The following is a 15,376-nucleotide window of genomic DNA, read 5'->3' as shown; positions in this document are numbered from 1 at the left end:
TAAGTGGCCAGCCTAATAAATAATTTAGAAAGTATGAACACAATCGTAGCAAGTGGAAGGATGTAGTCTCTGCCTACCCCTTTGAAAGAAGCGTGATTTATGTATTATGTTGTATGCACACAATTTTTTAATGCATTAACAACCCATATTATTGCTTCTCATTTTATCAACAAAGAAGTTTACGTATCTATTTTAACCCCCGACGCAAAAAGAGGGGTGTCATAATAAGTTTGACTGCTTTGTGTGTCTGTCTGCCTGTCTGTGGCACTGTAGCTCTTAAACGGGTGAATCAATTTGAATGTTTTTTTTTTATTTGAAAATAGGTTTTCTAGCGATGGTTCTTAAATATGTTTTATCAAAATCGGTTAAGCCGTTTTTGAGATATTAAACTTTGAAGTGACAAAGTCGGGGATTTTCCAACTTTGTGTTGGTTATGTTATGTTGTAGAGGCTTTTAATTTATTAATTACATTTAATCACAATAAACATTTATCCCAGTCACAAGGCAAGATGTGATCTAAAATACTTAAAATACAAATATTGAATAGTTGTGGAATTTATACCAAAATCAATAAATTCATTTCAAACTGACCTGTAAATCCTGAACCTGTTGAATAAGCAGACATTAAGTTTGTAAATATTGAAAATAAACCCACCTAATTTCCTTCCTCTTGCCCAACAACTTCTTTGTAGCGCGCTATCATGAGTTTCTTGACGGTGTCTCGATATGTTTCCCCAGGGGTTGGTGTGTAAATGCCTCGCTTCTGCCCAAGGCCAGCAAGGCTCGGGCGCTGCTCTGCCTCGATGGGGGCGATCCTGCCTTGCTCCGTCTTGCCTAGACCTCGACCGGCCGACCAGCCCATTTTCTGGAGCATCTTTCCTCCAATTGTATCAACAACGGAAGGTGGAGGAGCGGATTGTATGGGAGCATGCATAGGCTCTGGCGGCTCGTACCGCTTCCTCACAGGTGCTTCATCTTCGCCAAATTTCAAGCGTCGCTCGGCCGCGCGGTCTCTGTATCCGTTTGGTTGCGTCGCCAAATCCGTCTGCTTCCGATGCTCTGATAAATTCTGCTTATGCAAATCTGACAGCGTCTTATGTTTGGTTAAAACTTCAGCAGATGGAAACTTTCTTTTACAGAGTAAGCAAGTGAGTTTCGTCCAGTCAATGATACCTTCGTCACTGTCAAAGGCAGGCTCAGAGAGCTTCTTCACGAGGAATTCGTCTGGAGGGGGGGGTGGAGTCAGTTCCCTCACGTGGGTCAGAGTCGGGCCGGCACCCAGCACTGAGAACCCAATGTCCGCAGAACCTTTACTAGAGCTAGTATCGAGTGGTTGTTCCATAACAATATTGCTCTTGGCATTTTCTTTCTTTTGGTTCAATGTCCGTGCCCATCTCTCCATATCCTTTGCTATCTTCTTAGCAACTTTCACTTTGTCCTCCTTTTCTTTCTTTTTCTTTTCTTCTGGCTCTTTTGTGATAGTATTGTCGGCTGTAGCTGTTGGTGGGTTTGGTAGCTTGGGCTGATCGGTGTTCTGCTGATTCTGTGTGGCTAGAATGTATGTTGAGCTTGTGGAGTCCCAGTACATGTACTGATTGATTTGGCTGTTGTAGAAGTACTGTGTAGTGCCATCATAGTACAAACTGGTGGAGGGATCATAGTAATACCCTGAAGTTTCATCATACATAAATGTCCGAACATCTGGTGCAGTATATGTTGTCTTTCCGTCACCTGTTGGAGCTTTGACGGAAGAAGTCATGGCTTGGGAGCCCGAAGCAACAAACGTGGGCACTGCTGGGGTCCATGTGAGCTGACGAGCCTGTGCTGCAGTGATTGCAGACTGAGCCACTGCGGCTGCAGCATTAACTCTATCGGCTTCAGACAAAGCTGCACTATTGTTGTATGTGGCCATTTGAGCATAATAAGATGAATAATCAGATGGATTAGGAGCAGGTTTTTGCATTTTTTGGGGTTCATTATAAAATGAAATTAAAACTTCACGATTATCAATTTCTAATGGTGGTGACAGTGACAGTAACTCTGTATGCGCAGATGTAGAATCCGCAATCGAATTAAAATTTATATAAGCAAGACATTTAGAGGCACCTGTCAGGGTCTCTCTGCCTATTGTGATACCCGCAATAGAATCCAAAATAGACTTCGAACATCTTTCTTTGAGGACCTCTAGAATTTTTTCCTCTGTAGTCAGCGCATCTAGTCTCCTAAAAAGAAGCCTTTTAGTGATACCCATTCCATCTGTAGAGTGTCTCTCGGCATCAGCTCCAATCACAGTACCTCTGAGCGCTTTCCATGGCAGTTACGTCGGTAACAGACCTGTCTCCGTTTGAAGTTGTATGAGCCACATTTGCAGAACCAATCTCCAGGAGAGGCATTGACAGACTGATCGTCCTTAGTGTCATATCTATCAACGCTGTCACGCTCGCGACTAGGTTCCCGGCTCGATGCCGACTCGGGGCGCTCCAGATCCATTGCGCTGATGTTGGGCGGCGACGGGGGCGCGGGCACGTCGCGCTCCCGCTCGCGGCGCGGCGAGCGGCGGCGCGAGTGCTCGCGGGAGTGCTCGCGGGAGCGCTCGCGCGAGCGCGGCCGCTCATGGCGCTCCCGCGAGCGCGCGCGCCGCTCGTCACGCTCGTACCGCTCGCGGCGGTCGCGGTCGCGGTCGGGGTCGCGCTCGTAGCGCTCGGGGTCGCGGTCGTACCGCTCGTAGCGGTCTCGGCTGTCGCGGTAGTGAGGCTCGCGACGCGCGCGCTCGGGCGAGTCGCGCCGCATGTCCCACACGGGCGAGCGGCCGCGCTCCGCCCAGCGCTCCTGGCGGTCCTGTCCCTGGCTCTCCCACCGCGAACCTCGCTCGTCCCGGCCGCGCCACGACATCTCTAATCCCTGCGAACACCCACAAACGTCAGCAAACTTTACTCACGAGCCTTCCCGTGCCGCCGTGTCGCCGCCGATCCGATGGAGCCCTAAAATCGTCGATCGATGACCCCTCCGCCATTTGTTTACCTGCGGTCGTCACTCGGTCAACTCGATACGATCCCGGGCCGAAGCTCATAAAATGATGGAACGCTGAATAGTTTATCGCTTTATTCGCTTTCCACACAGAGACACAAATATTTTATTTAAATCTCAAAAACAAGCCCCTGATTTCCTTCTCTTTGCAAATCGACCGACGCCATATTATATACTGTGTTGCCATTGTATAAATAGTTAAATCGGTATTCGGTAGTTCCTCAAACTCAAACAATACCCGAAATAATAATAAAATTTTATTAAACAAAAAAAATACCAACTAATTTTCTTCCCCTATCGTGTTGTTAACTCGTGGAATGCTCTCCCAGAACTTGTGATAAGTGCACCTTCAGTGAACAGTTTTAAAAATAGACTAGACAAATACTTAAAAAAGAAAGACTAAAAACACAAGTGCAGTGATGTACACGCATCAGCTCTAAGAGCTGCTAGTGTATTATTTCAATAATAATAACAATAATTGCGTGTCAAATCACATGCACTGGCATAACATAGGTATGGGATGTGTGTCACTATATAGCAAAAGTTCAATATTACATTTTGATCGACTAACTCGTTAACTTGTCGTCATCATCATCATCATGATGATCTCGTTAACTTTTAAAGCCTACTAAAGAAGTAAATTAACATTTAAGCATTTTCAAGTAAATTAACGATTTGATTGAGACTAAAATACCAACACAATGTTTTCACTATTTTTCTGTTAAAAAAAAGGCCAAAAACATTTTTGCCTTAAACCTGAAGTGTCATGAAAATGTCAAATAATCTTTTCGTTATTGACAAATTTACAGCACGACATAGATCTAAAACGAACGTAGGTGACCAATAGGGCATTTAAAGCAAAGCTCTGCACAGGGGGCGACACTAGCGTGAACCGCCATGACGTCAGTCAGTTCTCTTTATATTTTGTCGCCATGACGGATCTTAACCAGAGACCTTAGCGCCTATAGAAATCATGACTTATTTTTATTAGTAACAAAATAACGTCATGACATGATGTCTACATTGATAGTAACGATAGAGCTATTTTTAAAAAATAAAAAAAAATATGATGTTTGTGCTAGTGCTACACTCTGACAGCAGAAAATTGCACTGATATTCTCTATGCACGAGGGCACTTTATTTTATTTACGATATTAAATTATTATTATTATTAGATATCTCAAAATATAATCTAAAACCACCATCAAGATACAGAGAGCTATATTCACAGCGAAATATAAAATACAGTACAATACAACTATTTTATTTTATTTATAAAATTCGTAATTTATGTCAGTTTATGTCACTATATTATTATTATTTAGTAAATACGTAAGTACTTCAGAAAGTCATGATCAAACTTCAAAATTCCTTAAATCTAGTGAGAAAGTCACGAAGATGGCAACTCTGGTCACATTAGATGACTTTTTCTTACGATACGACTACGCAGCGCGCGTTTGCGTTTCGTTTCTTTGTAAATTCTTCATCATGACATGACATCTCGAAATGGTTTTTTTGTAAACACCATGGTAAACAGTCATACTGAAAACAAAAAAAAATCTCAAACTCACTATACTGAAAATTGAAACTATTTTCATCATAGGCAAAGGTACTTTTTTTTGGATGTTATGGCCTGCAGAGCTACTCCGAAACTCGAAACTCGAAGTTCGTGTCGTGCGGTCCCTCTGACACTTATACTATTTAATACGAGAGCGAGAGGGACCGCACGACACGAACTTCGAGTTTCGAGTTTCGGAGTAGCCCTACTGGTTAGGCAGGCAAAGCAAAGGTAGGTAGGTACATTTTGTTGGTGGATGGTTCAAGTAGACTACTTGTTCAGTATCTTATTTTAATGGACATTCTATTCTATTCTATCTACCGTCTGAGTATCTACATGGTAAAACATGGTATATGCATGGTATCTATCTACCCAACAGCGAAATAGTGTCATCACTGGCAATTGTGATTGAACGGTCTCAGTTGGGTCTCAGGGAATATTCGCGCTGTCATCGTTCATCTACCATTACCTCTCATACAATACAATACAATAACTCTCTATTGGCACACCAACACAGTAAGCAGTACAAAAAACACAGGTATATACATAAAGATTTTCTTAAGAAAATTAAACTTTCCGAACAGGAGAGATGAAATTATTTGTGTCACAAGGGAGCAAAATTGTGTATTTACGGCGAAGGCGTACATTGAATCCAGAATGTAGCGAAGGATTCTACAATAGAATCCTGAGCGTAATGAAGGATTCAAGTGTTAACGCCCGAGATGAAAATAATTTTGCTCCCGAGTGGCTCATACCTACAACTTTTTCACACCTCGCATTAAGAAACTTGAAAAAAAATATATAAATATAATTAAAAACCAACCAGCATAGAAAATGGCGTGGCTTTATAATTATCAACGTCAAAAAATGGCATTTGCAATAAAACACTTAAAAAAACCTTGAACAGAAAAGTTGCACTTTGCTCCCTCTCGATAGGGAGGAAAAGTTACTTTTCTGAAGGAGAGGTGTGAGAAAATTATTTTCCTCCAATGCCATATTTTATTAAATTAAAAAAAAGAATATTACTGCAATTTTCTGCCGTCAGAGTGCAGCACTAGCACAAACCGCAAACCGTAAGCAGTTTTTGGAATATCTTAAATATCCTACGATGGCATAATATCATAATATTATTTCAACTATTTCTTTGAAAATATAGCTCTATCGTTACTATCGATGTGAATATCATGCTATTTTGTTACTAATAAATATGTAATGATTTCTGTAGGTACTTATACTCTTTGATGATGGTCATTCAGGTCATGCATGGCGACAGATGGCGACAAAATCAACAAAATAATAAAGAGAACTGATTCGCGCTGTCATCGTTCATCCAGCATTACCTCTCATATTTCGTTTTCTAGATTTTTTTACCGCACAACGGCAAAAACTACTAGACACTGGCAAAATTGTCCTCCGATGGACAGAGCCATATTTTTTTAAAGAAACCACAGACTACTAAGAGATACTAACGTATAAAGAAACAACAACAATCAATAAAGAGAACTGATGTTGTCATGGCACTTTTCACTATAGTGTCGCCCCCTGCGTAGAGCTTTGCGTAATATTTCATATTCACGGCTGGCAATGCAAGCGTTCTACCTTACCTCCACCATCCTCCAATAAATAAATGTATGTGAGTGACCAGTGCTAGGGGTTTCTTTGAAGGATAAAATCCGAAATCACATTATTCGACAAAGAACGAAAGTCACTGACATTGCTCAGAGAATTAGTTCGTTGAAGTGGCGTTGGGCTGGCCACGTCTGTCGCAGGACCGATGAACGGTGGAGCAGACGAGTCCTCGAATGGAGACCACGGACAGGGAAACGAAGTGTAGGGCGTCCTGAGTCACGGCGGACAGACGACCTTAAGAGGGTCGCTGGCGGCGGATGGATGCGAGGGACTGAAGACAGAGTGTTGTGGCGCGCCATGGAAGAGGCCTATGTCCAGAAGTGGACTGCTGTAGGCTGATAATGGATGATGATGAGTGACCAGTGTAAACCATTTTGATTAATTTAGTACATGAAATTTGCACTATTACTGCTTACCTAATCCTGCTCGTTAAGCAACTTGTTACTGAAATATCCTGATTTTATAACAAATCCATTTTTGTTTTTATTGACTACGCAGTTGACAAAGCATTCGAGTATTTTGCTACTTACACATACACAGCTCGATCAGTATTTACCTTTATCATTAGTTTATAAACTAAAATAGTTGAGAGGATAAAATAAATAATACAACACGGCTAAAATAAAATAATATAATTTTGGAAACAGCTTTTACATTATAAATTACACTTTTAACAGGTTTATCTTTAAGTATAAAGTACAAATTCCTGTGCATCGCCTGTCTAAAAGTATTTAACTTCTACACACATTCAATACTGATTGCTTCTTATGATAAGAACTTATTTTCTCCATAAAATATCATAAAATAAAGTCTTGAAGTCTTGAAGCGCTAAGCGCAAAATAATTAAGCGTAGTCTAAAATAATAAAAGCATTTCATTTACAAAAGACAACTAACACATTATTCATTATCATTTAACTAATTACTGACACTTTTTGGGTCATAATATTTTAAATTAGCTAAGTGAGTGAGCAATAGCTTACAGTGGTAAGTAAATAACAATACAAACTAATTATATTCAGTAACTCAGGTTCTATAGTCTTTTAATTCTTGTCTTCAAAGCATTACTAGCAATGTTTACCACCAAATAAAATGGAAAGGTGGTTGAATCAAGAAGGAAAAGCACAATCTAACATTCAACTCGACGTAAGCTTAAACGGCACTCGATATGAAATGCAAGCTGTGAAGGCGATTATAAAAATACCTTCGAAGTCCAATTCACAATTTGCCATTCATTTTAAATTGTAATAGTAGTAGGTCTGACTATAAAAAAGATTGAAGTCCAAAGACCGCAAGTGCTTGTTTCGTTTTGGTGAAGCATTCAAATTCAATATTATCAACAAGCTTTAACGCAATCATAATAATATCCATGTTCCACTAACCTATTAAGGTTAGGTTTAAAGCATTACACATCATTCATCTAAGGACGCACATATTTAATGACTAATCTGCACTGGGGACCAAGACTTTTCCTATGAGATCTAGCTAGTTCTGAGACTACCAGACATATGCAGATGTCAGTCAGTAGCAGTAGGCTCGCTATATCTGGCGAGTAAAGCTGCGACCAGACATGTGGAACTCGCTAGGAGTCTCGAGCGATTACTAGGGTGGGTGAAGATGGCTGCTCGCAAATCAACGAGCTACGATTATTAGTGCACAGTGCACGCCTCGCTCTGCTATTTGTCGGTAGCTGTCCACTTTAAAGTAAACGAACACGCATAAATAAAATAAATAAATATCATGGGAAAATTTACACCAATTTACCTAGTCCATACTGAGCAAAGCTTGTATTATGGATACTAGCAACGGATAAACATACTTAAATAAATAAATACATACTCAATTAAGGATCACATTATGGATCTTGTTGTCTGAATAAATAAATGAATTATTATTAAACGTCCAAGACCCGAGAACAAACATTCGTATTATTCGTACAAATATCTGCCCCTGCCGAGGATCGAACCCGGTACCTCAAGCTTCGTAGCCAGACTTTCTACCCACTTGGCTGTCCAAGTAAGTCCTGTGTTGTGTTGGCTGGTCGTCTGACTAATCATGGCATGGGTGAATAAACATTGGTCACTACAAGGCGACTAATCGGCATTCAGCGAATCTTCGCATAAATGATCGCGGCTTAAAGCTTACTCTTGTTAAGTTCTATGTATCTAGCTCCGATACTAACGCGGCGACATGTGCATCCGGGCAGTGAGTGCAGTGAGTGTGCGCTGCCAGCTGTCAGTGGTCTACTCGTGCTGTCAGTGGTCTACTCGTGCTGTCAGTGGTCTACTCGTGGTCGTTCTGTCAGTGGTCTACTCGTGCTGTCAGTGGTCTACTCGTGGTCTACTCGTGGTCTACTCGTGGTCTACTCGTGCTGTCAGTGGTCTACTCGTGGTCTACTCGTGGTCTACTCGTGGTCTACTCGTGCTGTCAGTGGTCTACTCGTGGTCTACTCGTGGTCTACTCGTGCTGTCAGTGGTCTACTAGTTCTGTCAGTGGTCTACTCGTGCTGTCAGTGGTCTACTCGTGGTCTACTCGTGGTCTACTCGTGCTGTCAGTGGTCTACTCGTTCTGTCAGTGGTCTACTCGTGCTGTCAGTGGTCTACTCGTGGTCTACTCGTGGTCTACTCGTGCTGTCAGTGGTCTACTCGTTCTGTCAGTGGTCTACTCGTGCTGTCAGTGGTCTACTCGTGGTCTACTCGTGGTCGTGCTGTCCGGTGAGCAGGTGTTCGCGCAGCGTGCAGATCTCGCGGTCGATGTTCTCGCGCGCGAGCGGCTCGAAGCACTCGAACTCCGGTGTGTGGTACAGCTTCGGGATTTGAGAGAACTGGTTTAATATCTGAAAATTTAAATGTTGAGCACTAAGTAAAAAGTTATTTACTGGATACCGGTGCAGGCACTCTTTCATAAAGGATCACAATTTGGCTCGTAACATGTTTTGCGTAACATTGTTTCATGAATAAACATTACTCGCGTGAGTATTACTGTAATAAATGGCAGTAGAAATGAAAATTCAGGATTTTACTTTCTTTAATTCGAAGAATCGTGAAGTTGTTAAAGTTTCGGGATTTACACAAAACTTTTATATTGATAATCTCATTTTTCAATTTCTTAAGCCCACGCCGCGGTTAGTAATAATGGTTCTTTCGCAGCTCGTTAGTGCTAATAGACTAGTGAGAAAAAAAAATCTAATAGGGACCGCTTAGCGACCAGCACAGAGTAACACCAAGGAGATGGACGGTTGACCTGGTTAAAGTCACCGGCTCACGGCGGATGCAAGTCGTTGCCAACTGAAGCAACTGGAGGTCTATAGGGGAGGCCTACAGTGACTGTGGTCCAACAGTGGACGTCTCACGGTCGATAATGATGATGACGCTGAGCTGAATTGAATGTAACAATCGCTCACCTTAATCCTCAGCTCGACGTAGTTCTTGTTAGTGAGCGCGGCGTACTCCGCGCGCACGAGCTTGGCGTGCGCCTCGTACTCCTCGCGGCTGGCGGCCAGGATGGCCAGCTCGCAGTCCCCGAACAGCTGCAGGTCGCGCAGCGGCGCCGGGCCGGCCGGCGTGCCCGCCCCCGCGCCCCCCGCGCCCCCCGCGCCACCCGCGCCCCCGACGGGGACCCCGCGCCGCACGCGCCGCACCACGCCGCCTCGTCGTCCGTGAGGAGCGCCAGCACGTAAGACGTTAGGTCTTGCTGGAAACGAAGAGGTAAACGAGATATAATCTTCAAGTGTTCCATGATCTTCTCCAGCGTATGGACACAGGTCTCCTCTAAGAATTTAGGGTTTGGACCGTAGTTTTCACGAGGGTCCATTGCGATTCGGAAACTTGACGTACACGACATTTAGTTGCATAGCTGATGCGTGAAGGTTTCCTAGCTGTTTTCCTTCAATTGTGGCAAATTTCAAATGTTATTTCGCACTTCAATTCTGAAAAAGGTGCACAAGCCCGTGTCATCGGGACCCACAAACCACTAGGCTATTACGATTTCTTCCTTCACCTTCACCTTTATTCACGGCGCATTTCAAATGTAATACTATAGACTATAGACCTCGTTCAAGTGGTAATAATTTAAAAATGAACCGGGGAGCTGGCGGCATGCAGCTGCGGCGCGAGCACACCACTGAGGGAGGCCTATGTCCAACATTGGACGTCCTACGGTCAGCCGCTGATGTTCAGCTCACCGACTGCGGATGCAGACGCAGCAGCTCGGCCAGCAGACGCACGACGAGGTCGGTGGGCGTGTGTCGCAGCACTATGGCCAGCTTGAAGGCGGCCGGCTGCATGGCGTCGTCCACGCCACCGCTCAGCAGGTTCTGCCACACGCCCGCCTGCGTAGTGCGTACCACGTTACTGACTCACAGTTAACATCGTTAACAAATAGCTTCTTAGGCCCTTAGCGGTATACCTATTAAATGAAAACTGTAAAATTATGGGACCTTGAAATAAATTTATGGGAAATGAGTTATGAAATTAAAAATTATTGCTCAAGAGCCCTAAATGCTTTACAAAACATAAAAAAGCATATTATTCATACAAATATTCCCGACGGGAACGAACGTATGACCTTAAGCTTCATAGTCAAGTTCTCTAACCACTTGGCTATCCGGTTGGTATTATTTATAGGAGGCAAGGCGAGCTTTATGCCAGGTTGGTACGTCCTTACTTGTCCAGTTGCAGTACCTGATAGGCTACGCAGTTTCTAAGCGAGTGCCACACAGTGTCTGGAGGCGCGACGTCCGAGATGCGCGTCCAGGCCTCGTCGGCGTCCGGGCACACGAGCACGCTGCAAGCCGCGCGCCACATGCGCGCCGCCGAACAGCTGTCGCGCGCGCCCGCCGGCACTGACACAAAAACATTTGATTTTTGCTTCGAACAACAATACCACGATTTTTGTTTCATTTAATTTTTTTCATCTACCTCAGGTTTTCTTGATTTTCACTTTTTAAATAAGAAACTCATTTAAAAAAATCAGCTATACGTAGTAGTAGTACGTAGTATTACGTAGTTATATCAGGAAATTGCACATTCACACTGCTGACAACTGGAAAATTTATATTTTAGCGAGTGAAGTATGAGCAAATCCCTCCAGCAGTTAAATCCCTTAGTAAGGATCACAAAAGTATTTTTAATACTAACTAGATGCTAATTACTCAAAAGAAAATTGCAGTGGTGTGTTAAAGTGTAGTGTAGCTTTTTATTACTGAAGGATTTTCAGACTGTTCAGTAATTCTAGGGATTCATACAAAACAAACTAACGCTAAGTTTACTTAGATATTATACTAGTATAGATCATAGATAATCCAAATCTTTGTAAATAAATATTACTAATACGAAAGTGACTTTGTTAGCTAAATTTAACTCTGTTTTAACTTTTAAGTTCTAAGTAAGTAGATACGCAGCAACCAAAACTAAAAATAAGCTAATATTTTGAGGGTAAAATCAGAATTCATAAATTTCAATCAATCAATCAAGGGGGTGTGAACTGTGAAGGGGTTTTTCCATACAATATGCCATAAATGATGACACATACTCTGACGCCAGGAAGCGCTACGTCGTCTACTCGAACCCGCCACTTCATTGTTACTTACTTACTGCACTACTTTTAAAATGCCAACAAGAAAAACGGAACTATTTTTCACGAAGAATTTAATGTAAATATTACGAAAGATTTATCGTTGCCAAGGTACATATTAAATTTGAATTTATTTATACAAATACGTAAACAAAGACTTACTTACCTCCGGTGTCCGGTTCCTTCCACCATGCCTTCGCCAGCTTGAATAAAATATGGCCGCCAAGCCAAAACGTCAGCTGTGCACAACAACAAAACTACTATTTAATCACACAATATCATTCACTAGCAGCCTCGAGGCCTCAAGGTTAAAATGTCGCACCAATTTAATCTTATTTTCGTGTGAATGGTTTGTGATTGTGAACGTATGTTTGACAAAAGATCTGTATAATATAAAGTGTTTATTTGACAATTGCTTGTTCGCTATTGGACTGACATTTTCTTTAATTGAGTTTAGTTATTCCTTTGAAATATAATGAAAATGATATGCATGATGAAATGAGGTTTACTTACATGAAAATATTCAGGCTCTTGCCAGTAATTTAGAGTTTTATTTAGTGGCAGAAGTTGTTTTGTTTGGTTACGGCGAGCGAGGAGTGAGTACGGTACGGCTGTCAAGAGTGTCATGGCCGTCTCCGCCGGGCGGCAAGGGAGGCCTATAGTGATGTCCTATGTCGGAATCGACGTTCTTGTCGACAAAAAATTGCATTGCATGTTTTACTTGTTCTTGAATTCTATTGTTTTATATACGAACCTTATTAATTTATGAAGGGTTAAGTTGAAAGCGAATCATACTTTTAACAAACTCAATTGATTTTATACCATATTGTAAAGGGCGTAAGATTGAATATCATCATCATCTGAAAAAAGTGGGTAGGTAAGTATAGTGTTAAGGGAGAAATGGTGTTTTGTTTCCAGTTCCAGATCATATTGCCATTTTGAAATTTTGCAGTGAAGTAGAAGTGGTTGTAGAAGTACTTGTACAGCATATATGCCCGGACTGACGAAGATTCGAGTTCGATTCCCAGCTCTGCATTTCTTTTCTCTTTTTGTCAACGTGTTCTAGGTACTTTGTTGTATTAAAACCAGCAGTTTACGACAGCTGCAGACTTTATTTTTTATTGCAATTGTCAGATGATTGCAATAGAAAACGTTCTCATCTTGAATATTCGTATGTATTGTTTTATATAATGTAGGATGTGAAGGATGTCTATGGAAGAAGCAAAATAAAAAAACCGGCCAAGAGCGTGTCGGACACGCCCAAGATAGAGTTCCGTAGCCATTACGAAAAAAATTAAGTAATATTATGTGCGCAATTAAAACATTTACTACAGTCTTAAAATCTATTACCAGAAAAAAGAGCGTATCTTTACGGCACTTACGTCCTTTTGTTGAGAAATGTCGTTACGTCGTTTTGTTTTCGGCAATAACTCAAAAACGGTATATCCGATCATGTGGAAACCAATTTTCGTTGAAAGTATTTATTAAGCGTTACCTTTCAATATTTTTTTGCATATTTTTTGGGCACAATTTTTGCTACTTTGGGAGCGATTATTTCCGGAAATCTTAACTTAATCAAAAAAGCTTTTGAGAAACCTTACTATTTTTTCAAAAGAGCGGTCGAACTGTGCCACACGTTGATGTGTTAACATTTTTTTTTTCAAGTTCTGTTACGTGTATGGAGTTCCCCCCCCCTATAAATATTTATTTTTGTAGTTTAACTACAAAACTAAATAGCGGCTTTGACAAGACATCTGTACTCCAAATTTCATTGATATACATCTTGTACTTTTCGAGTAAAATGCCTGTGACATACGGACGGACGGACAGACAGACAGACAGACGGACTTGACGAAACTGTAAGGGTTTCGTTTTTGCCATTTTGGCTCCGGAACCCTAAAATAGACTTTTCAAAAGCATGTCATGCATGCATACGGTTTGGGATTGTAATTTTGAATGTTTTATAATTAATTAAAAGAAGTCAATTAGTACAGGGGTTTAATTTTTTGAAAGTCTACATAATAATATATAGACTACATTACTTAAATTCTAGCATGGTGCGGGTGACACTTTATGCACGTTTCGTTTTACTCGAAAAAAGTTTCTGCGTTCTACATATATGGAAGTATATTTCAGTTGTAGCCTGTATATGACTGGCGTAAAATATTTCAATATAATAATAATCATAATATATTTATTGTAATAATGGGTACAAAATATAGTAATATAAATATAAAAAACCATGTTATAGGTACTTACGTAATAAACTTAAGCTACTTATCAGATTTTATAATCAATTCATTAAATACAAAGCACAATTATGTGAAGAAATGTAATATGCATGTAACGTAACGTTTAGTGATAGGACTTAATGGATCTTGAGTTATATCTGTAGTTATTAATTGGTAAGTAACGAATATTCTTGCAAACTTCGTTTAGCTTTACTTAAGTGGCAAATAATAGCCAGTAATAATCGCATTAATGATGACAGTAATTATGATTAAGATTTTAAATTATTAGTTTTACCGACTCAAGCTTCGACACTTTGACTCAAGTCTTGTAATATTGACTGCTGTCACCCGCACCACGCATCAATGAAAGTACTGTAGCTTCCTTCCAGGGCACTATGTCCAAGTGCTGCACGCGACTCCGTAAGCCTAATATTCGTTTATCTCTATTCCACGGGAACTATGAAATTTTGCGGGATGAAATCTACCTTTTGTTCTTTTCCGGGACGCAATCTATCTGTATACCTACCGAATTTCATCTAAATTGGTTCAGCGGTTTAGACGTGAAGAGATAGCAAACAAAAAACAGACTTACAAACATTCACATTTATAATATTAGTGGGATTGGTAGGTACCTACTTTATGTTTGTGGTAAGAGATGCGTGATAATGATAACAGCTGCGTTGTATGTAACCATTTTAATGATGTGTTATTTTCTTCAGTGTTAGTCATCATGAAATCAAAAAATAATGAAATCGAAAGGAAAACATTTTTTTTTATCGCAAACAACTTATTTTGTCTTATTGAATAAAGATTTTATTACTATTATTATAAAAAATATAATATTAGGTATGTACCTACTTAACCTAATCGATAAGTCACTATGTCGAGAATATCGATATTTATAATATAAGATATTATTTATTTCCCATCACTACAGTCAGGGGATGAAGAGTAGCAAATACCAGCACCGCCAGCACGCATGCGCCCTGGCCCATGAAATGCCATTTCTTTAACAATTGAACTGTGATTTTCAAAAATAAGCCTTATGCAATGCATCGAAATCCACATAAAAATATGAACTTAAAGACAATGAGTGAAGGCATAGATTGCAATAAAAGGTATTCCGGGGTGTCTGGCTTTTCCATTGTAGTATTTTCCAATTTCCGCTATAGGAAGGAGGGTTAACAAAAAAAAAACATTTCATTAAAAACAAATTTACTTTTAATCATTTGTATCACCTTGCTTAAATAGGCACACATTTATAAAGGCACATTATTTTAGAAAAATTAAACAAGTAGAAACGGTCAGCGGGCAGTGGGGCATGTAGGTACCTATGTTCACTGCTCGCCCGAGACGCGT

General features: G+C 40.8%; 1 protein-coding gene and 2 pseudogenes across 1 annotated transcript in view; 1 reads left to right on the top strand and 2 right to left on the bottom strand.

The window, feature by feature from the left end:
• The window catches only part of LOC141440447 (doublesex- and mab-3-related transcription factor A2-like), a 251,496-nt gene that overhangs the window by 175,465 nt on the left and 60,655 nt on the right, over positions 1 to 15,376 (top strand). The window lies entirely within an intron of this gene.
• On the bottom strand, positions 573 to 3,201 carry LOC141440443 (RNA-binding protein 5-A-like; annotated as a pseudogene).
• LOC141440451 (uncharacterized) lies at positions 8,278 to 12,248 on the bottom strand (annotated as a pseudogene).

Source organism: Choristoneura fumiferana, chromosome 22 (assembly GCF_025370935.1).
Source record: "Choristoneura fumiferana chromosome 22, NRCan_CFum_1, whole genome shotgun sequence".
Classification (NCBI taxonomy): domain Eukaryota; kingdom Metazoa; phylum Arthropoda; class Insecta; order Lepidoptera; family Tortricidae; genus Choristoneura; species Choristoneura fumiferana.
Note: the sequence above shows the minus strand (reverse complement) of the source record. Positions and strands in the feature narration are given on the sequence as shown.